The 22807-nt window shown below is 40.5% G+C and overlaps 1 long non-coding RNA gene across 1 annotated transcript in view; it reads right to left on the minus strand.

Annotated features, from left to right (window-relative positions):
• Positions 1–521: 521 nt before the first annotated feature.
• Positions 522–22807, minus strand: part of LOC130603486 (uncharacterized) — a 37311-nt gene continuing 15025 nt past the window's right edge. Inside the window, exons 3-4 of the long non-coding RNA XR_008973192.1 lie at positions 1532–1676; positions 522–580 (exon numbers count right to left, since the gene is read on the minus strand). This is a non-coding gene — a long non-coding RNA (uncharacterized LOC130603486). The remainder of the gene's footprint in view (positions 581–1531; positions 1677–22807) is intronic.

Below are 22807 nucleotides of genomic sequence, written 5' to 3' on the forward strand. Positions count from 1 at the left end.
AAATACTCTCATGTGCCCCAGAGGAGACTCATTTCTGCTGGTGTGAGTGAACATCATATGCTGGAGCTCTTGAGAGCCCTGAAACACCTCCTGGGCAGGAAACACTCTGAGCAAGTCAGGCCAGCTAGAAATGGATGTGTAAGTACCAAGCGCAGTATGTACCTGTCAGCTCACTTCAGCACCATGCTCATTCCTTCCTAAGTCTCAAAAAAGGCAGGGATGCTCCACTAAAGCACAGTTTCCATTTGCAAAACTGGAAACAAAGCTTCAAAGAAGTTAAGCAAGAAAACCATCTCTTTTTGCAGGTGGAGCTTTATCCTCAGTTGTTACGCCATGATTTCTGTGCAGGCAGTGAGGAAACAGTGTGAACAGTGAATGAATACTGAAGGTGAAGGGCAGCACCCTAGACAGCATACTAGCTTACAGTATTATCCTTCTCCTCCCTCACAGTACATCACTTACACTCCGTGTTAAACAATAGCTACTGAGTAGAAACGGTTCCTTTCTTACCCCTTTAGAAAGCTCTTAAGATAGCAGATTGCTTTATATTCCTGCTTCATTTTATTGTCCTTCCCTCCCGCTGTGATGATCAGACAAGACAGAATAGGTTAGTATATCAATAGAAATGCAAACCACTGTGCATAATACGTAAATATTGATATTAGGAATGGGGAGACTCCACACACTATTAGTTCCAGGGTACTCAGTCATGTCCGGGCAGTTCTATAGACAAATATATGAAGAAGAAACAAGATATTTAGGTGCTTATTTTGCTTTTTTGCTTTTTTAAAACAAACAAAACCTCAAACCAACCAAAAAAGCAGTAACAAAAAAGTTCAAAACTCTCTCAAATCTTCTATTATGAAGATTCGACAACTTCCCAAGCAACCTAATCTATTGCTGTTGTTTTCCTGATGCATATAGATATATACGACATACAGCTACCCATTAAATCCACTATGTCTGGAACAATCCAACATAGCTATGGAAAACATATGCTCCTTATACAACTTAATTCCTTTTGCTGTACTTGATAGCAAGTAGGTATACAAAAGGTAACAGTGAGTTAGTGTCACTTATTATTGAGAATGCTGACTTGTCCTGTTTTGAAATGGGTGTTTAGAAGAAATGGTTTTCAATGTGATGTTAGGAAAGACGTACACCAGTGATTTCTTCTCATACTCAAACCATTCTCAGACTTGTACCATTGCAGAATGACCATCCTGGCTCAAACTGTGGCTCTCTATACAGTACCACCTTTTTTCCTATCTCCTAAACAGATCACAGAGGGGATACGTGTGAGCACCCAGGCTGAGGGCTTCTATAGAACAGACACGCTGTGCCAATGGATGAGATGAATGTATCCAGTTAGTGCTTTATCCTTATTAAGCAGCAAAGCTGTTATTACAGAAGCAGAAGCTGTGAACAAGATGGGAGATGCTTCCAAGTACAGCATTCCCTGGGCACAGCTGGCAGTGCTTCAGAACATGTGTATGGTGTCTCCTGAGATGGTCATCACTTCTGCACTCACCTATTTGTTTATCATCCTTCGCCATTCACTGAAAAATGACATTATGTAATGATGAAGAAGCAGCTGTAACACACTGAACTCTCCTAAGGTTTGGTTGGATAGTTTCCTGCTTGATTCATCCCACAAAGTCTCTTCCTGTTTGTACCTGAAATACACATATGTAGCAAATATCAGCATCCAGTACTAAGGAGTATTGTTTTCGTAAGATTTTCCCTGGGAGGAAAAGCTCTGTGTTACGAAGCCCACTTGCCTAAATCATGGCTAATATTAAACACTGCACTTGGAAAAGGTTTCAGCCCAAAATGAAGGGGAAAAAATAACGGTAGAGTTCGAGCATGCAGTCACATGAGTGCATCTGTCTGTGTTTTACAGAGGCAAGGTTGAGGTGTTACCTAAAAGCATTCCTTTCAGAGCAGTGTAGTGAAGCCTGAAGGAGCACTATTTTAAAACAAATCAGTCAGCATTTTATTGGTGTCGGCCCAGCTTTGTACTAAACACTCAGATTAATGTTAAATCAGAGCTCAGGAATTATTCATGAGATCTCATACAATGTAATTGCTGATTTTGGCATCAATAGTCTGTATCCCTTTATTTCCTAGATTAGCTTCCCTTCCTGAACCACTGTCTGTCATGCCAGAGACAATGTTTTTATATGACATATTTAGGAAAGAGGGACCCACCTATTTTACATAAAAGAACATCTGAGGAATATGCCCTTATTGCCGAGATGCCAGTCTGTGCTGACACATTCCTGTGAGAGGCAGAGCCTGCTGGGAGAGCAGAGAGCACGGCACTAAACGTTTCCTTTCAAACTGTTGAGTGAACGGTTAGTTTTATTCCAAACCTTTGTAACAACTAATGAAATTACCCTTCACCTATCTTTGAGGATTAGCATTAATGCTCAGAACAAACTGCATGACTACTAATCTCTTAATGTCCCTAAAGATATGTACAAAATGAAATCTATAAATAATAAATGAATCCCAACTTTTTCTAGAAACACTAAGTCATCCGGCTCTTTCCCTCTCTGAGAGTGCTGTGCTCTTGTGTGAGGTTGGGCTGATACAGGGAGTTGGAGAAAAGTGCCTTTGAGCATGGAAGTTGACGAGATCCATGCTTTGGGAATCCACCACGTTTTTTCCTCTAAAAACACTGCCTTTTCTTTCTTCAGCACATTGTTTACATCTAAATATCTTCAACCTCTGCCCCCTCATTCCTTCATGCTCCAAATATGAGTACCAATGGGTGAGCGATGAGAGCAGGAACCCCTGAAGACACAGAGTATTTCATGCTCATGTGGCTACAACCTATAGCTGCCAGAAAAGGAACACCACTGCATGTGCCATTTCTCCACATCCAAATTTTCATGCAAACTAAAACCAAACCACAAATCAGATGTAAATTCTCCAAGAAACTGTTAAAATTAATCAGAATTCATTGCATGTGCTACAAGCAAAAGAGTTTCCCAAGGGAGAAACCCAACTGTTCTCTTAGTTGGAATGCAAAGCCAGTGTTTTTCTAACTGATGATACTGGAGGGATTAGTCACTCTGATTTTCCAGTGCCTTCAGTCCACCCACTGCACTTCCCTTGCTTATAGAGACTCTCACTTGCATACTTGAGGATTTTAGTATCTACTTTGAAAGATGTGTCTTTTAGGCTGTAGGAAATCACAGATTTTGAATTTAATAGTTGAAGATTTCCTGGGAGAGCTGGTCTCTGACCTCCATCCCTGGGGTGTTTGTTTGCCTGACAAGCAAACCTGAAGTGTATTTATCACACTTGCACATATTTTACAATATAGCACAAACAGAAAACATATAAATAACTATTTCTGAAAGACTCTGGCATCATCACTTTGAACTGATTGCAATGATCCAGTTTGAGACAGACCTGGATCTGATGAAATTTGCCCACATTTTCAAGCCCCTGTCATTGCAGGCCTGACACAGTCTACTCAAGGGTTCTTCCCAGGTCATTATCTGATTTACATTTTCTCTATTTCTAATACATCTTCCCTCAAGGAAATGTTTCAGGCCAAAGATTTTGCCCTCTGCAAGGACTAACTTATAGGAGGCTAAGATTCAAGTCCAAAAGCATCCTTAGTTACTAAATTGTCCTGGGTTCAGCAGTAGCAGTCATTTGTTCTCTTTCTTAGTAGCTGGTGCAGTGCTGTGTTGTTGACTTTCAGCTTGGGAACAGTGCTGATAACACCGATGTTTTTTAGTTGTTGCTCAGTAATGTTTATTCTGACCAAGGACTTTGTGAGCCTCGTGCTCTGCCAGGGAGAAGGGGAAGCCGGGAGGAAGCAGAGACAGGACACCTGACCCAAACTGACCAAAGAGGTATTCCATACCACAGCATGTCATGCCCACTACATAAACTGGGGGCAGTTACAAGGAAGGGCTGGATCACTGCTTGGGTTGGGCTGGGTATCGGTCGGCGGGTGGTGAGCAGTTGTATTCTCTTCCCTTGTTATTGCCCTTATTATTATTATCAATGGTGGTAGCAGCAGTGGTTTGTGTTACACCTTAGTTACTGGACTGCTCTTATCTCAACCCATGGGAGTTACATTCTTTCGATTCTCCTCCCCATCCCTCTGGGAGAGGGGCGAGGAAGTGGGGGGAGTGAGCGAGCGACTGCGTGGTTCCGGTTTGCCAGCTGGGCTTAAACCACGACAGACTCACACACTTACTTTTTAATCACTGAGCCCTCACATCAAAATTCAGAAATCTAAGCTAGGCATTTAGGCTTCACATCCAGAGCAGAAGCAGAATTACATGCCTTGTGGAAGGAATGCATAAATCCAGTAAGGCAAGAGATGAGTCTCCAGAGTAGGCAAAAGAAGCATAAGTTTATCCTAAATCCTTCCCTGTGCCAAGTGGGAAGAACACTTTGCTACCACTGTCAAAGAAGTGATCCCATCATCACTGTATTTTGGGGAGGCTGCTCTAAGTAGGCAAGAAGTAGGGTTTTATCATCATCACCTTGCTCCCTCTAAAATCAACATCCCCCACTACAATGTACGGATTTGGCTTGATAATTAAGTCTACTGGGTCAATTCTCTCAGATGACAAATGTGGAGAAGCACCTATCTAAGGATCCCAGTTGGGCCTGGACATTAGCTGAGGACTGACAAAAGTCAGTGTTCTGTTCATGTAGCAAAGCAGCATTTTTTGAACACCAGCAACTGATACCATATAGGCACCCACTGGAGTTGACATTACATTAAAGTTAGGCAATAGTGGTATAATGACACAAGATTGTTCCACTTCCTTATGAAAATCTGGTTCCTTTGATTCTGCAAACGTGACCATGGGACAAGAAAACACCAGTGCTGATAGTTCAGACGTAGGTTTGCAACAGAAACTGTCCCAAAATCTCATTTGCTTTCAGCTGCATTTGGACACTTAAGGCATCAGAAGCCTAAAACCCTGTTGAGCAGGGTTTGTATGAATTGTTCTAAGAAAATTCTGTAAGAGCATATTGAGCATATTTTGTGGATAACAGTATATGCTCATACAAAGCACATATATCAGAAAACCATGGAATGGTTTTTAAAAATACTTTCCAAGCATTGAAAAGCTTGAAAGCCAAATAGTGATTTTGTTAAAAAAAGAACAAACCTATTTCTGAAAGTCTCCCATAGGCGTCGAGTGGAGCTTTAAGGATCCAGAACCCAAAACAGCAATAGCACTTATGTTTCTGCTCACAATTTTACAGTGGCCAAATGTACAGTTTTCTAACTTTACCAAAATGCATAAATTAATAACACAAAATAAAAATAGTATGATCCAAATTACCTCAAGGCTGAGACACCATGTGCCTAATTCCAGCCCAATTTTCATGGCTGTGTTATCTGAGCCTGCATATTTATAATGGAATTACTGACAAGTCTTTTTTCCTAAGGAGACCCTCCTGCTTTAAAGCCCAGTACAAACATAGTCGGACAAATTTGATATGCAGGAAAACAAACATCAATAAAGATTTTGATACACAGAATAATATAGAAATGACAACATATTTTTGACTCCGTACAAAGGCATGCATTCATCTGTAAATGATTACATTTCTATCTGTGGCAGAATGGTAGTGTGGGGCATACGAATCTCACCTTCAAAAGATATTCTTTCGTTCTACACAAAAACGCCGGCAAGCACAGGAAACTTCAATCAATGTCTTATATTCGAAAACTATGACACTGTCAAACTGGTGTCATTAAAGCTAACTAACCATATTAAACGAATATTAAAATATAGGTTTCTTTGCATAACATAATGAGTAAAACTGCTTTTAAGTTTTTCCCTGTGCTTTGAGGTGTAGGTGGCATTTTCATTCCAAAACTTTGAAGTCAGAACAAAATGTACAGGTAGAGGGTACTAGATCAAATAATAATCAACTTCAAAAAGCATTTTGGCTGTTAGATGTCCCAAGGCTAATTTCCTCTAGACATTTTAAATGTAAATGTCTAAACTCATTTAAAAATTGTAAATTGGTCTAGGTTCAATCAAAAACCATCCTGACACAGAACAGGGAGACTGGGCTAATTGTCATTTGTTTGTCAAATGAATTCCATTTGGAAAGCAATGAAACCTCCAAGCTAATTCTTTTAAGGTGAGCTGGTAGTTGTATTATCAGTTAAATGCAGTAAAATGGATAATCACATGATGATAATGAAAACTGAACCTATGTTAGCACTCAGGCTTAGTCTGCCACAGGGCATATAGTGATGGAACTTAAGTACTGTAATGTTCCATTGGGCACAATGGCACCAAGTCTGCTCTTTAGCCTTACAGACACTTTCTTTGCATTTTAAAAAACTTTATCAAAGCACCGTGGCAATGCAGAAAATGTCAAAGTGAAATGCACTGTAGGCAAATTGAGATTTCATTAAGTTTAAATTTATTGCTTTTGACTGATGTATTACCATGCTTGTTAAGAACCAGTAATTTGGAATATCTGCCTGCCTGGTAAAATAGCTTTGTCTCCTTGCGTAAGACTTTCTACGGACTTCGAAAGACCCCAGAGATTCAAGAAAAGTGTGGGTTCTTTTATTTCTCTAAAGAACAATTTCAAATATTTTCAGGTCCCTGACCCAATGGATCAACAGACTCCTGCGTGTGTCCCAAGTGTGTTGTTGGTGCACTTGGTAGAGAAGTTACAGCACTAATAGGTTCTTTTTTTGCCTTGCTATACAACATTGCACTCGCTGACAACAGAACCTTGGGAAGCACTGAACAATTCTGCTTGTTCTGCCTCTCTCTGAACGTTTATGTTGGAAATAAATGAAAGTGTTTGCTAGAGATAAGGAAACCAAGAAACTGGTGGCAGACTGTGCAGACGCATGCTTTTATATATATATATATATATATATATATACACACATAAATAGCGTGCATATGTGAGTTTGTACATAGGTATACAGACAGACAAAGCAGAGACACAGCTGAGTCTGTATCATGGCAGAACAAGTACAGATATTCTCTGTGTTCCACAATATATATGTTGTTTAGTTTGCAGGCTTCAGCTATGGCAAAAGCTATATTTGAGATGTTGACATAAAATCTCTTAATGGACTCTGGTGCTTTTCTCACCTTCAGGAAAGGATTGAATCAATAGTGCAGGACTAGCACAATTTCTGCCTGATGAGGAAGGTTAGGCCTTCAGGAAGGATTATTTCCCTTGGAGAGAGACCTGGATTAAATTCACTATACTCCAGATAGATTTATTTACACTAGGTGCCGGGGTTTTATGGCAGAAGTGACAAAGTTTGTGAAACCCAGGAATGCATTATCATGTTATCTGGTATCTTAGATGGACAGTCAATATGAACAGACTGCAGACACACATGTCCCAGTACCCAGTTCACCAAGAAATGAAATGGAAACAATAAAAGTCTTTGAACAAACAACAGACATTTGAGTCTGTGGGTTTAAACAAGAGGATTGTAGAATTCAAATGGGTTTCCCCTAGTGCGGCCAAGGCAGCCATACCTGTATTGGTGCCAACCCTGAGAGTCACACAACAAAGCTCGACTTGTGTCTACCTGTGTGCTTTAATCCCCCAGTGCATATAGGTACTGCTTCCCGGACTGGGGGGGGAGCTGAGGGACAGAAGAGAGTTTTATGCTCTACCTATTTCACCTACAGTCAATGCAGTTGAAAACTGAGGAGAAAGCGATGTGTAGGATTATACGAATTTAAACTGCATTTTGTTTTTACCATTTAAAATTAACACGCCGAAGCTTAGGGCAGCCTGTGTGAATCAACTGAATGAAAACAGTCATTTGTCACTGGAAAAACTTACTTCCCTCCTCATAGGGAAACAACCTGCTTCTCTCCACTCCAGTATTCAGATTCTCTCAAAAACTCCCTGCTGGTGACTGCAGATTTTACCAGTGCAGGACATGCTGTGGCTGCAGAACCATAGCCCAAATTCACCTAAGGGAGGTTTTCAGCAGGGGCACTCATGCCTCTGCCCAGTGGAACTTCCAAAAGCTCCCTCCAGGAGCCATCTTCTATCACCAGTGGTGTAAGGCCTGAGCAGAGGGCTCCCAGACCCAGAAGAGATCCACATGCACTATGAAGTCCTGAGAGAAAAGGGATCCCACCAAAGGTAGATGCAAATCTCAAACCCTACTTAAAAATAAAGGTTTTCTAGGTTTGTTTTTGCACATTGCAGAAAGGCTACACCAACCCTCAGTAAGAGAGCCAAAGCAGGAGCTAAGGTAAAGCTTTTTATTTGATAAAACATCTGTTTTTTTGCTTCAAGACACATATCTGCAGCTCCCTTTGAAGTCCAGAAGAGCTACACAAGTCTACACTTGAGGGCAGAATTTGGCCCAATGTGATAATGCAATGTGATAAAGCTTGTAATTTGAAAAAGAAGTGTATTCATTACATTTTAAAGAATTTGTGGGTTAACTCAAATTAGCCAGGAAGGACTAACGCCTCTGAATGATTCTCCCCCTCAACACACGTTTCAGAACACTAAGAATTACAACTTCACCCCACCTTTCTGCTTGCTTTTAGGGCATCAGCCATCATTTGCATTTTGGAGGAAGCCACTAGCTGGAGCTAAAGACCTGTAGAGCAAATTCAAAGGGAAAAAGAAAGGAAGGAGGGAAACCCACAAGCCTGAGGAGAAATCAGACTTTTTTAAGGCAGGCTTGGAACAGGTTTTTGACTGAGTTGTGGATACTGCCTGTCATCTGTTAGAAGGATAGAAAGATCAGCCTAAAAAATGAAGGTACCCATATGCTTGAGTTGATGGCTAGCTGAACTAAACTGGAGCAATGCCTGATATTTAACAGCAGAATGAATCAAAACAAGCAGATTGAAAAGAGCTTTTTAAAAGCACTCAAAGGAGCAGTGAAACAATGAAAGGAAGGAAAAGCTGAGATATTAAAGAAGTCATTAAAGGCAGAAATTAATTGTTAGGTAGTGTTTGGAACTGAAAGTGAATTCCCTAGAAATACAGAAAGCACCTAACAAACCCTCTGACCCGTTTCCTTTTAATTACTGATATTGCAAAGGCTCTTCAATAGGCAGTTGTTCAAACATCATCTGGGAAGATGCTTTCATGCGAGCTGCAAAAAAGATCACTTCTTGTAGATAAAGATCAATTTATCTGCAGCAATCAGATACAATACATCAGGTGGGAACTGAGCACTCCCTGGTTTTGAAGGGTCAAAGTAAACCTGAGAAACACAAAGAATATTCTGCACATTCTCCTAGTTCAGTGGCACATACCCAGGATTCGCTCTTTCCATGTAGGTGAAAATGGCCATCACTCTGATGCAAGTAAAATGTATTGCAATCTTTCCAAACCTTTGAAAACATCACCAAATTAATGCCTAGTGTGCCAAATGGGATGAAAAGGGTCAGCTTTCCCTGTAGACTTCCATAGAGGGAAAACAGGAGCAAAACGCTACTATAGAGCACTTAAGTTTCTGTGTGTGCCTTTTGCACACTCGGTTGCAGCAGATACTGAGGCTGGCAGGCAGGCAGGGCACTGCATCTGGGATGAGCATGTATATGCAGAATTTGAATGTTCCCACAAGGGTTACACGTGTCATGCTAATATCATGCTGCCCTCGCCATGATTCAACAAAGCACTAAAATATGGATGCAGATTTAAGTACTTGCTTAAGAGCTTCCCTGAAGCTGGCTGATAACTGCGTGTGAGTCTCAAGCCAGGTACTGAATGTATGGCTTAGTACATGGAGGCATGTTTTCCACAGTAAATTTAGTTTCCAGAGGGTCACATACGTGCCACAGGAACAGCCGTGTTAATTTCTCCATGGTGATGATTTTCCTAATTGAAATAAATCCCATCCTTTGACCAGTTGGCATTTACTGGATTCCCAGACCCAGTTTGCATAGGCAGCACCCACATCGGCAGCAACTGCAGCTCCCAGCTTTCAGCAGGTGCTAGTTAAGACATTCTGCTCTTTGAGCAGTGGTGGTACATTGTTTTGAACCAGCCAGGTGTGACTAGCTATTGCCATCCATCTGCTTTAAGGGATCAGTTTTGTTGCTGTCCCACTATAGATGTGCCTTCAATAGTTGTTCTCTGTCTGTGATTCAGCTACAGACAGCTCTCAGCTTTCCCAGTGATTTATTTTATGTGACATTCTCCTAAGTTTATGCTGTTGTGAAAATCTTAGCAGATTTTTTTCCTTTTCTCCAAGGATATGAAGAAAAGTCCACACAGATGCAAAAGGACACCTTGAAATCAATGGTTTTGTGGGGTTTATATACAGAAGTATATCTATTTATTTCAGACACTGAAAATAATATCTAATCATACATCATAATATCTAATTATACTGAATGCAACATATTTTTTTAATAATATGCAATACTTTATAATATACTCTTTCTTGATTCATAGCTGACTCCATTAAGCACAGATAGCTTCTATACCTTGAACTAGAACTTTTGTTTCACTCTTTAAATAGAAACAGAGCTGCTTTCACATGTGAACATGAGAGTTTCTTTCCTGGCTCAGGATAGCATCTTTTTTTTCCCAAAAGCTATTTCCACTCAACTACTTTCCCGAACCCACACCCTGCAGATACTGTAAACAGCTACATTTTCTCAACAATACTGCTATTTTGACCGTTCATCCTTTTCTTTGAATTGAACAAAAAGACCCTGAGTCGACATCACCTTCAGAACTCTTTTACAGCACTATGCCAAGTGTATTTACATGTTGCTCCATAGGATCCAGAGAGCAATTGCATTGTTTCATTGCTCTGGGCAGCATTGCAAATGAAGCTTTTATATTGATATACTTAATGATGCAGGAAAGTTCCTTTCTGGGTCACTTTGTGGTATCTGTTAGTAAGTTCTGAAAATCAAGATAGAGTAAGAACAAGGAACGTAAAGAACTCTGTATGTACGTATGTATGTTCTACTTGGGTGAGTGTTTGAAAATTCAGCTAGAAGAAAGTACAATATTCCTGAAGTAGTGACTGCCTTTATCCTATTGCACACACACTTTAAATCCCGTATCAGCCTGAACTTAGAATGGAGCAGGATGGACTCAGGCTTACTTGAGGCCAAAACCTTCTCTAGTAATGAGATTTAAAGAGCTGAAATGCAAACTGAGAAACTAATACAGCAAGTAAACTGAAAGGAAGGAGCCTTGCCCACAGGAAAGCACACAGTGACTCCATTTTCCTATGCCACTCATTTCACCCTTGCATGAATTTGGAGTCCATGGGCAGTTGTGGTATACCTCATCCTAACTCTTTGTATATTATCCTATAGCACTTCCTAGAAAGAAGAGGCACAAATCATTCAAGCTCTTGCATTGTGAATCTTGTCATATCGATACCACACTCTTTGGAGTACCGATGGGAGATGACACAACAGAAGGGAGTTGTGCTGCCCAGAAAAGCAGCATATCATGCCAGAAAAGCAGGTGAGGAGCAAACCTGTAAGCATGATGTTTGTTTTGGAGTGGAGAAGCAGAGGAGGGTTCAAAAGCACTAGGCACAGCATGTAAATGAACACCGAGAGCTGGCTGGCCAGGGAGTGCCTCTCAGTAATACGGTATCACGTGTATCCGTACGAAATCGCACCTATCATACAAAGACATTTGAGTCATTTACATAGCCTCATCAGCAGTGCGAAATGGCTCCTTGTGGAGTCAGACATTTGGAAACAGATAAAGCCCGTAAAGAATGCTTCTTTTCTCCCGAAGAGATTAATGTAGATGTGAACACATTAGCACTGTTTAAGGGAGAGTATTCTCTTTGACAGATAACTGGGATTGGGAATATTAGATTACCAAATAATGGACCTTTTAAATTCTGTCATCATTACTTATCAGGTACATTAGTTTAAAACCTGCAATTTTGAACTTAGCATTATTGAGCTTTTGAAAGATTAAATTACTGAGCTTTTGTTTGTGAATGGCTCTGTGAAATTTCCTGAAAAAGATAGTCCTCGTCCTTCATTGTGTAAATGTGAAAGCCAAATAACATACTTTATTGATATTTACAGACATACAAACGATAGGACTAATGCACCTTAATGTCTGTCTCCCTGAGTGAAAAGGCAGAGCGCTGTTAGATAATATGGTGCACTGTATCTCTTTTGTAAAGCCGTTTGGAAGAGTTAATCTTTATCCCCCCCTTCCCCTCCTGAAAACCTTATTCTCACAAGTAGCTTCTCATTGGCAGGACTGCAGTACAGGTAAGGGCCTAAGGGTCACTTTTACTCATTAGGTAGACCACAAAATACATAACTTCAAGTTACAGAGATAACTTGCATGTATAGGTTGGCAGGAGAGCTCCATGTCCAGTACATTTAAGAAGTAGCTATTTATGAGCACATCCAGAATTGCATTAGATAGGAAGGATAAAGCCCCACATTCATTAGGTGACTGGTCTGAGTCAAGGGTTTAGGAACACAATACCCTGCTGTGCTGTTAAGTCTCCCAGGTGCCTGCTAAGCATTTGTTTCAGTGGCTTCAGGAGCAAGGCAATTTTGAGAGCTATGTTCCAACATCCATTGACCACTCTGATGCTATAAGTACCACCCATACCCTGGACATGGCAATTTGTGACCTTCTTCCTCATACTGAATTGTGAGACTGAGTCTTCAAGGCAGGATTTTCAAAGCTGAAAAAGGAAATTAATTCCACAAATCCCTTAGACCTCATAGCAGCCTTCCAGTACCTGAACAGGGCTATAGGGATACTGTGGAAGGACCCTTCATTAGGGACTGAATTAATAAGACAAGGGGTAATGGGTTAAAACTTAAACAGGGGAAGTTTAGATTGGATATAAGGAAGAAGTTCTTTACTGTAAGGGTGGTGAGGCACTGGAATGGGTTGCCCAGGGAGGTTGTGAATGCTCCATCCCTGGCGGTGTTCAAGGCCAGGTTGGACAGAGCCTTGGGTGCCATGGTTTAGTGTGAGGTGTCCCTGCCCATGGCAGGGGGGTAGGAACTGGATGATCTTAAGGTCCTTTCCAACCCAAACTATTCTATGATTCTATATAATGCAGATTGGGCATTTTCCTTATACCAACACATCTGACAGCTCTCACTGAGTTACTCAAAGTTGTTTGGTAAGAGCAAGAGCTTTTGTTTTATCCAAACTTTGCCAACTTTTGAAGAAGCCAATAGAGTAGTGAGCTAATGAATATGAATAGTGATAAGCTACAGCCATGAAATGTAAAAGGAACTTTTGTGAGAATATATGTTTGTTTAATGAGGTAGGTCCAAATTATTCCCTTAAAACAAAATCAGAAAGAAAAGATATACAGTAAATATCCCTGACTCTGCATTAGACCCCAAATGTAGGTACCGCCTACACCCAAACGACTCAAAACACTTGGAAACAGTTTAAAATACATTTTGTTTTGGTTGTTCAGTTTTTATGTTTTCTTAAAATACCATGTTTTTTCTTGCCTCTGAGATAAAACCTGTTATATTTGAGAGACAGACTTCAAATAGATGAATGTTCTGAGCACGTTAAAAGAAAGAAAATGATTTCAAAACCAAAGCCTCTTTTTCTGAGTGATGCTTTCTTCCCTCTTCCCCCACAAATGAAATTTACTTTCAATTCAGATGCAAAAACTGGACATCTATTCAACTTATCAATTCAGTTAACAGTGAGGAGCATACTCTAGCTACAATATTCATGAATTGCTTATCAGGCCAAGCTCAAAAGCCTTCCAAACTCTTGTATGTTCTTAGGTGTCTTTAACACAGAAAGAAGCTTCATTGTTATACGTGGATACTTGCAAGAGTTGCAAAGTGTCACAGTCATCAAAAAGAAGCAACTGGATTACTCATAAAAAGTGAGTTTCATTCTCTGCTCAAAATGGTATTGCTTGTGTTAGCCGAGAGAGGCAGAGATCAAAACAATATACTTGCACTTACTTTTAATTTAGAGCAATTATGTTGAACTTCACGTAAATTGCTCAAAGTACCATTTGAGTCATATAAAGAAACCCCATTATTTTGTACAGGTTTAAACTGCATTAGGTATTTATAAACTGCATTAGCTGTTTATTTGGCTCCTAAATCAGTCACTGTACATCACTGCATACTGGTACATTTTAAAAGATATTAAGCACGGGCAAACAAAGGAAAAAAATAACCAAGCCAAAATGAGTATACAGATTTATCAGCCCCAAATTAGCAAAGCTATTGATAAGGAGAACACTAGATTACGAGGCTGGAAACATGACTGCATCATCTTTCTGTATGACATAAGGGTTATGGGTGCTTAAACAGATTTGTGCAAAATGAAATGAGTCAATATGGCTCTTTCCAGGCAAAGCTAACATCTGCTTTTGTATTTGGGGAGTAATGTGACTTGGAGACCCACAAATGCTTTTTCTTGCATTTACAAGCTCTTTTCATTATGCTAAAAGCTCATTACCATTTTAATTTCTAGATCACAATTCTCATTAATTGCTACTAAAAAAAAAAGGCTTAAGGTTTGAGCTGTTTGTAGTGCCGGAGAGCTTATAGGAGCATTCGGATGGATTCTTTCCACAGTGTATGGGAAAGTACTCAATGGCTCAGCTCTGGACTACACAGAACCCCAAGACGAGGGTGATAAAATTACTTCCTTTCTAACCAGTTGTTCATGAGGATTTTTGCACCTTCCTCTAAAGACACAGTTAGAAATGGATTTCAAGATCCATCACAAGATCATACGGTCATTTAGCTGAAACCAGTTTCCTCTGGTATCCTCCTTAGTAGGACAAGGTTTAAGTCCCAGTAGTGGTGAATGCCTTCAAGTTACAAACAGAACTGTTTGAGATAAAACCTCTTCTGTAGAAGATGAATGGAAAAATATGCAAACTCCTCAACATGATCTTAGTCAAATTTTCAGAAACCTGTGTATACAGCATACGCTTGTAAGCATCCTACTTCTGCCATCCCTGAGTTTTTTAAGCATTTCAAGCAATATTCGGTTGACATGTGCAATGCCACAAACACCCAGTACCATTTGCACAGGCTAAAAGACATCATCTCCTATCCAATGGAATTTCACAATACTCCGGTGAGAACTATGGGAAAGTAAGGAAAGCCAGTGTTCCATTGCTGTCCCTCCTTCGACATCCTCCTCTTCCACTCCTAACAATCTTTACACATAGAACTTATCAAATGAAGTCTTCAACCTGAGTGAGGCCATCTGCACACTGGCCTTGTAATGTTCTGCAATAACAGCCGCTGGCTACAGACAGAATGTGCTATATTGCATGGTGGCCACCTCATATGAACAGTACTGATAGCATAGTTATGTGTAAGGCATTAGCAATGTTATTTATGTCTATTAATAAAGCGTCTTTCAGATAATGAACAATAAATGTGCTTTAGTTGAGAACACAGAACAGAAAGATTACATACTAATAGCAACAGCCAGGAGAGAAACATGATAGGCAGGGACAAAGGAGAGTCAACAAGAGAGACAGAATTGGAAAATGGCAAAGATGCAAGCAAATATTTGCGCAGGCTAGCTAATGTCAACCTGCCTTTGCAGTGCCTGGGGTGTGTGGCCCCTTAAGAAGGGCCCTAAGCCCCCTCCTGCCTGTCTCTCAAGGGGAACAGGCTTACCCAGCTAAAAAATGTCCTAAGACTTTGGGAAAGAGGAAGTAATTCTATTTCTAAACCAGAAACATGGTTTAGAATCCTCAAATTGATACTTGAGATTGTTAAGTACGGAAACTTTAAAGCATAACTGCTAGGGTGCTGCACCGGAGAGAAAGCTCTATGGTGAATTCTGAGGGAGCAGGAATGTTGACACACTTCCCCTGAAGTGTTTGTATTTTGTTAAATGCAGAACTAAAATCCAACTAAACAGAAATATTCCACTTGAAACAATAAAGTTCATGTCAGTTCAGGCCTTAAATGCCTGTGTCTAAAGCTCAGGTAAACGGGAAGGTAAAAACGGAGCAAACATCACTGGGAGACGAGATGCAAATTAGAGAGTCTAATCTCTCTGCAGTGATCGGCACACTCTATCTGGTTTCCATCGGTCATCTGAGCTCCAAGTTTACAGGCAATGCACTGTCTGTCCTGAAATCTACATCGCCGATAAGGCACTCAGTTTTCTGTAGTGGAGAGACTCCTCCACGGAGATAACAGCTCTTTTTATTTGGGGAAAAAGGTAAGGGAATTTATTCACAAACATTCTGGAAAACTGAAAGCTTTTCTGTCTGTCTTTACTTTTTTAAAAAAAAAACACCACATTTGCAAAGTTTTAGCCTAGAACAGCCTGGGAATACAATTTCCAAGTCCAGAATAAAATGTTTGTGACTAAACAGAGTTTGTTTCAGATGACTGTGAAAGAGTGCTGTGAATGGAGTTAAATGGAATTAAAAAGACCATTAGATTGACAGCCTTTCCAACTACTTTTCCCATAAGGTTTTTTTTTCCTGGTAGCTCATAAACCTCATGTTTAAAGGCTCTATTGTACTGTTAAATGGAAAAATTAAAAACATAGCTGCTAAAGTGCTGTGCTGGACAGACATCTCTGTGGTCAGTGTTGAGGGAGCAGAAATCTTGGCATTTCTATGTACTGAGCACTGTTCATATAGTGAAAGCCTTTCCTCTTTTTTCATGGGATCTAATTTCAACACAGAAATTGTTCTATGCTTGCAATAATCATAGAATCATAGAACAGTTAGGGCTGGAAAGGACCTTAAGATCATCCAGTTCCAACCCCCCTGCCATGGGCAGGGACACCTCACACTAAACCATGGCACCCAAGGCTCTGTCCAACCTGGCCTTGAACACCGCCAGGGATGGAGCATTCACAACCTCCCTGGGCAACCCATTCCAGTGCCTCACCACCCTTACAGAAAAGAACTTCCTTCTTATATCCAATCTAAGCTTCCCCTGTTTAAGTTTTAACCCATTGCCAGGAGTAGCAAACCTGGAACCAGTCAGTAGATGACATGAAACCCAAACACATAAACTTGTGCTGCCTACACCATGGATATCAGGCATTGCAACTTCTACTTTGTCATCTCATAGACAGGGGAAAGGCAGAAGTGTTTAAAATCGAACCTATCTAACCCCTAAAATCAACTCCACTTGGAATCCATCCTGGATTGTGACTGCCAGGTAAGATGTCCATAGCTGATTTGGGTATTAGCTCTAAAGTAAAAACCTGAATTTATACATCTGTAAAATGTACAAAAAGTATATATACTTTTGCAAAAAGAAAACAACCGCTTCAGAAACACAGCCCCTCTGTGAGCAGGCCCCTGACGACAAATCTGCACCTCCTCTACATAAATCTGCTGCTGCTTTGTCCACTTATTAAACTGCTTTTCTTTTAATATAAAAGAAAGCAGAAAACCAAAGTGCCAAAAACTTGAATAAACCAGATTAAAACTCCTAAACCCGATGTGCAACAGGTGTTAAATCTAGCTGCAATATGCATTATGTTACCACCTGTGCTCATCTTATTCTGGCCAAAACAATATCCTCTGCAGGTGTGCAGAAGTAGAAACATAACAGTGCTAGAGAGTAAGGGGAGAAAGTGGCAGCTTTGGCTGAGGCTTTCGCATCAAGTCTGCAGTCAAAGAACGTTTAGCTGCATGCCAGAGGATGACCAGGTCTGTCTGCAGAGATTTCTGGGAACCACCTGCAGGCACGGAGATTGAGAAATACCTTTTGCTAGCAAGATTCCTCTGATCCATCTGGAAGTGATGGCACATGCCAGTTATATTATTTCCTGGGATTAATAAAAGGATCAGTCAGACAAACAGCCTTTCATATTCGTCATATTTATGAGCTGATTCTGACATTTTCTTTCCACTTTTTGTCTCTCTGCTTCAGCAGTTGCTGAAGAATGCTGATGAGATACTAATTACAGTAATTCAACCCTTAGCTGCTCCCAGTGGGTAAAGTTCAAACCCAAATGAGAGGGGTTTGGATAGAGAAGCAATAAATTTCACTGGTGAGCCTGGTTTCTCTGCTTCTGTGGAGCACCAGCTCGACCAGGAAAATGCTCCTTCCTCCATGATGAACACATGATATTCCTTCCTCATCAGTCCAGTGTTCATTAAGACTATGAGTGAGATCCTGGAAGACTTAAACTTGCTGCATTATTTCCTGTATAGGGATCATGTCCTTTCCATACCTCTCATTCAGCTGAGATAGGTTCTAAACAACACTTCTCCACAGTGACCTGCATCAGCTACATGGAAGGTAGGGCATCCAAGTCAGAGGGGAGAGATACACTTTGAGCATTTGCAAGACTTTGTTATTCAAAACACAGTTTGAAAATGGCTGTAGGAATTTAATTAGAAACTTCCATTAGGAGATTAGATGACGAGAACAAAGAAAACCAGTGAAAAGGCTTCTTATTAAAAGCAGTAGCACTGCAGAATATTGATAATATAACAAAGGAATGAATGGATATGCATAGCAAATTATTAAAGGTTACAGATAAATGTCCGAAAGTTGCTTAGTTTCTGGTTATCCCAGTATATACAGAAGGCACTGAGACAAGATGCCATATAGTCCCTGCCCCTGCAGAATACAGTGGCTGAGGACTGTCAGAGGTGTTAGAGTGCAAAGCTCAGCAGTGCTGCACCTTTACAGCCCTACTGCACAAATAAAGCATGAACAAACACATAGAAGTCCACAGGCTGCAGCACAGATTCTAGCCACAAGGATTAGCAAACGTAAACTCCTCTGATAAATAATCACGTTTAGCAAAAGGGGAATTTATGCCTGCAGAAGGACCAGAGCAAGAAGAGTCTCAGGGTGCTGTGACACTGCAGAATCCCTAAATACCCTCACTGGGCAATGTCAGCTCAGGTGAGCCCAAGTCCTAGAAAATTCTGCCCAGAAAATTGTCTTGATGGAGTCAGAAACTTTCACAGGGAATCAAACAGTCAGTAAATGAGTTAAGATTAAACTTTGATGCCTTCCTGGAACTCACATGAGCTGTTGCCAGTCATGACAGATCTTAGCATCTACTTACTCAAAACAGTCCTACTGTTTCCATCTAAGACTGGTCCATATTCACAGCAGCCATCACAACCCAACTTCTTGTGGTTCTGCCCTCTACAAGACTCTGATTGGTGTCTAGTTTTATAGCTTATACAACCAGGAGCCCATTCATATTTAAATCACTCTTTCAGATACAGTCTGGCCCACTCAACTTGGCCAAGAGCAGCCAATGGGTTTGTAGTATGTGTGCAACAAATAGCTGAGGCAAAGCATCTTCCTTTTCAAAACAGAAGTGCTAGATTTTACCAACCACCAAGGTAAGACTGTTGGTTATGTCTACATGAGGTTGCCATATTGAGCTAGCCCAAGGCTAATTAGGCAGCAAAGTAATTTATTGATGTAGGTATATTGCTGTCGGTATCCAAGTTAGGTTGTGCAGACTTTGCTCGTGTATCTTTGCATGATATTTCATAAAATACGGAATGATGAATTTGAATATTAATAAATTCCTTGCTTACAAGGCATATACAGAGTCCATTTCTGTATGTACTCTATTATTGCTCAAGACTTCTTAAGTAACCAAGACAAAACCAGTACATGATGAGGCATGGACTGCCTACCTCAGCCCTTAGCCTTCGCACAACCAAAGATCCTCCCATCCAAGGCCAGGTTAGAAGGGGCTTTGAGCAACCTGGTCTAGGGGAAGTTGTCCCTGCCCATGGCAGGGGGGGTTGGAACAAGACTTTAAGATCCCTTCCAACTGAAAACATTCTAGGATTCTGTGATCTTTTTTACCATTTTAGTGGACCTCAGTGAGGCACCACCAATGGCCTTGTGTCTCCTTGCACTGCCATAACAGGCTCGGGCAGCTGAACAATCTCACTTCTGAATTCCAGACCCTTCTGAATGAGACTAATGTGATTTCAAACAAAGAGGCAATTTTGCTGCAGGTTAATAGATCTACAGTTACCTCAGTATTAACTATACTGTAAACCAGGTAATACCTACCATCCTGCCAATGTTGAAGCCAAGGCATTACAGCTAGAAACTGGCAATAATTTGGCAACTTTTCTCTACAGAAAAGGAAGAAAACCATTACATTAGCACACAAAGACTTACAGATGCAAGTTTCCTCTTTGTTAATACAATAAAAGCATTTTAATGGTTACCGGTTACGAAAAAGTTAATAAATTTGAATATTTCCAAGAAAAAGTAAGGGTATTACAAGATGAATAGATAGCTAGATGGATGACTGTAAAATACTAGAAAATTGCTGATTGCTTTGCTAAAGGGCAGAGGCAAATTACAATCATTGTCTTTTGTTCTTGGGAACCCAAGGCATTTTTTTTTTTAGTCAAGTTATTTTAAAATGAACCATACAAGAAACTGTGATGTCCTAGGAAAAACTGAATATAACCCCGGACATTTAAATGGGTCAGGAAGCCCCCCTGAAGCAATACTGAAACACCCCAATATATCTGCCCATTTCACAGGCTTTACAGAGTCTGAAAAGAGCTAGAGGACATGCATCTTTTTAACACCACTACAATATCTTAAGGTCAATGTTATGGTAACATAAGCTTCCCCCCTTTCATCACAGAAACAAAATTGTATGGCTACTGCAAGATAAAATCCCATCCAGTTCAGCAGTACAAGAATTAAAAGTTCTATTCTTCTCTACTCCTTGCTGATGAAACTAGATGTGTTTACCTACTCAGACCTTGACAGTAAGTTCCCACAGTATTTTTTACTTTCCTGCTAAAACAAATAAATCCCCTCAAATCCAAACAGCACAACTCCACCTTTGCAAAACCTGTGATGGTTTCTAAAAAAGACTTTCGATATTACTGTGACCACAGCGCTCAGAAACTTAGAAGAGGAAGCAGATTTTCCCTCTGAAGAAAAATTAAGTCGCCTCCAGCCTGTTATGCAGAGTACAGTTGCCATAGCTGGATTCCTGCAGGAGCTATAAAATTCTCATCCTAGTGGCAATCTGGATTAGAATGCCTTTTTATTTTATTACACCCTCATTTTGTCATGAAGAAGTACAATGATTTCATGCAAGAGTATAATAATTCCCGGGATCACTACCCCACTGTGACCATGGTTGAGAGCTCCCGTGATCCGAAGCTCAGCAAAGGAAGGCATGTGTTGTTGTGTGGTCTCCTTAAATCCCTGCTCCATCAGCAGCCTAGTGACACTGAGGACAGCGAGGGAAGGCTCTCCTGTCACCATTCCTGATGGTGACAGTGAGGCTGAGAAGGAGCTGGACAGCCTGGTCCAGAAGCAAGGAATCACCTTGGGGACAACTGAGATCTTTGGAAACCAGCAGCTCTGGGGGCTTCTTGGGTCCCTTTCTTCTTTAGGGAAACGTTCCTGGAAATTCCACTCAAAATAACTCTATATTCCCCCAACCACACAGTATCTGCTTTAAACCTATGTTTATATGGTAATATTTAAATTACAAAGCACCAGCCTTTCACCTTAGGTTCTTGACTGTATTCAGACCTTCCTCCTATGGGAAATGAGTTTGGTGGCCTAAGCTGAGTCCCGAGTAGACAAAAGTCCTTATCTGTAAACTCCAAACATAGTTCAGCCCAACATGGCATGATTGGAAGTCCCTGCTCAGGAAAAGACAAGGAATGAGCTTGTGTCAAAAGTAAATTACCTAAGTAATCAAATCAATACTGAATTCAAAGTGGAAATATCTAAATTATCAGGCGGTGCTGCGGAGGCTACGAAATTGCTGTTTAGTACAATGTTTTCCAGCTATATTCAAAATGAGAAATGTCATTTAGAGGAGATAAACTACAAAAAATGAGGTCAAAGCTGCAGAGAAGCATAAGCTGAGAACCTTAATAAATTTAAAAATTCCCTTGAATAGCACCTTATCTCCCTTGGAAGAATGCATACAGTCTGGAACCTTGTATCTGCTCCCCTCCCAGGTATAAGGCAAAGAACGACCATGATCTGCATCTCAGATATATTTGAAGATGGCCAAGCATGTGGTAGAAATATAATTTAGAGATGGGTCCTGACACAAATTTGATGAGTTTAAAACTGGACACCGTACGTTGTGGCAAAATACCTACAGAGGAACTAACATATCTTTAAGTTAGAAGAGATTCAAGGAGATACAGAAAAGAACAGTTCTCCTTTGGGGTTGGAGGTGATAAAAAGATGTCACAGGCTGTGAACCTCTTCATCTAATGATGCAAAAGGCAAAAGAAAGTAGCCTGCACCACAAAAATAGAACTGTTGTGTTGTGATTCTTAAACCATCTCCTTGTGAAGTTAATGTGACACTAGATACTCACTTCTTCCCTGCCTGTTTGCTTTATAGTCTCTACCCTTTACTCACAACAAAATGGATGACAGTTTCATTACAGAATGGCATCACCCGTCAAACTTTGAATTACTGATCATAAAAATATCAGTTATTCTTTGAAGGATCGTTTGAGCACTCTGTTTTTTTATCAGCATTAGTGTTTAGTGCAACGTACACAAGGGGTTGAGGGGGGAAGCGATGGTGGAAAGAAATCAAACCTGGCTGAAGAGCTATGAGTTTGCAATACCCTACCCATACAAACAAGCTTCTATCGCAGTTATAGACAGCAGAAATAAAAGGGAGCTTTTTGGCTCACAGCTATAAAAAAAAAAATTATCATAGTGATGAAGTTCCTCAGCCATCAACAGAGCTGTGATAACGCTGTTTGATGATGATTTTCCCATGAATGTTAAACAGCCGCCACTGCGGAGGAAAAGGAGCTTATCTGCACCTAATACTGATCTCTAATTCCTGCCCTTCTTGAACCATCCATTTTCTAACAGCAT

Source organism: Pezoporus wallicus, unplaced genomic scaffold, assembly GCF_028554395.1.
Source record: "Pezoporus wallicus isolate ANWC-B61680 ecotype Strahan unplaced genomic scaffold, APGP_CSIRO_Pwel_v1 contig_8188, whole genome shotgun sequence".
Lineage (NCBI taxonomy): Eukaryota > Metazoa > Chordata > Aves > Psittaciformes > Psittacidae > Pezoporus > Pezoporus wallicus.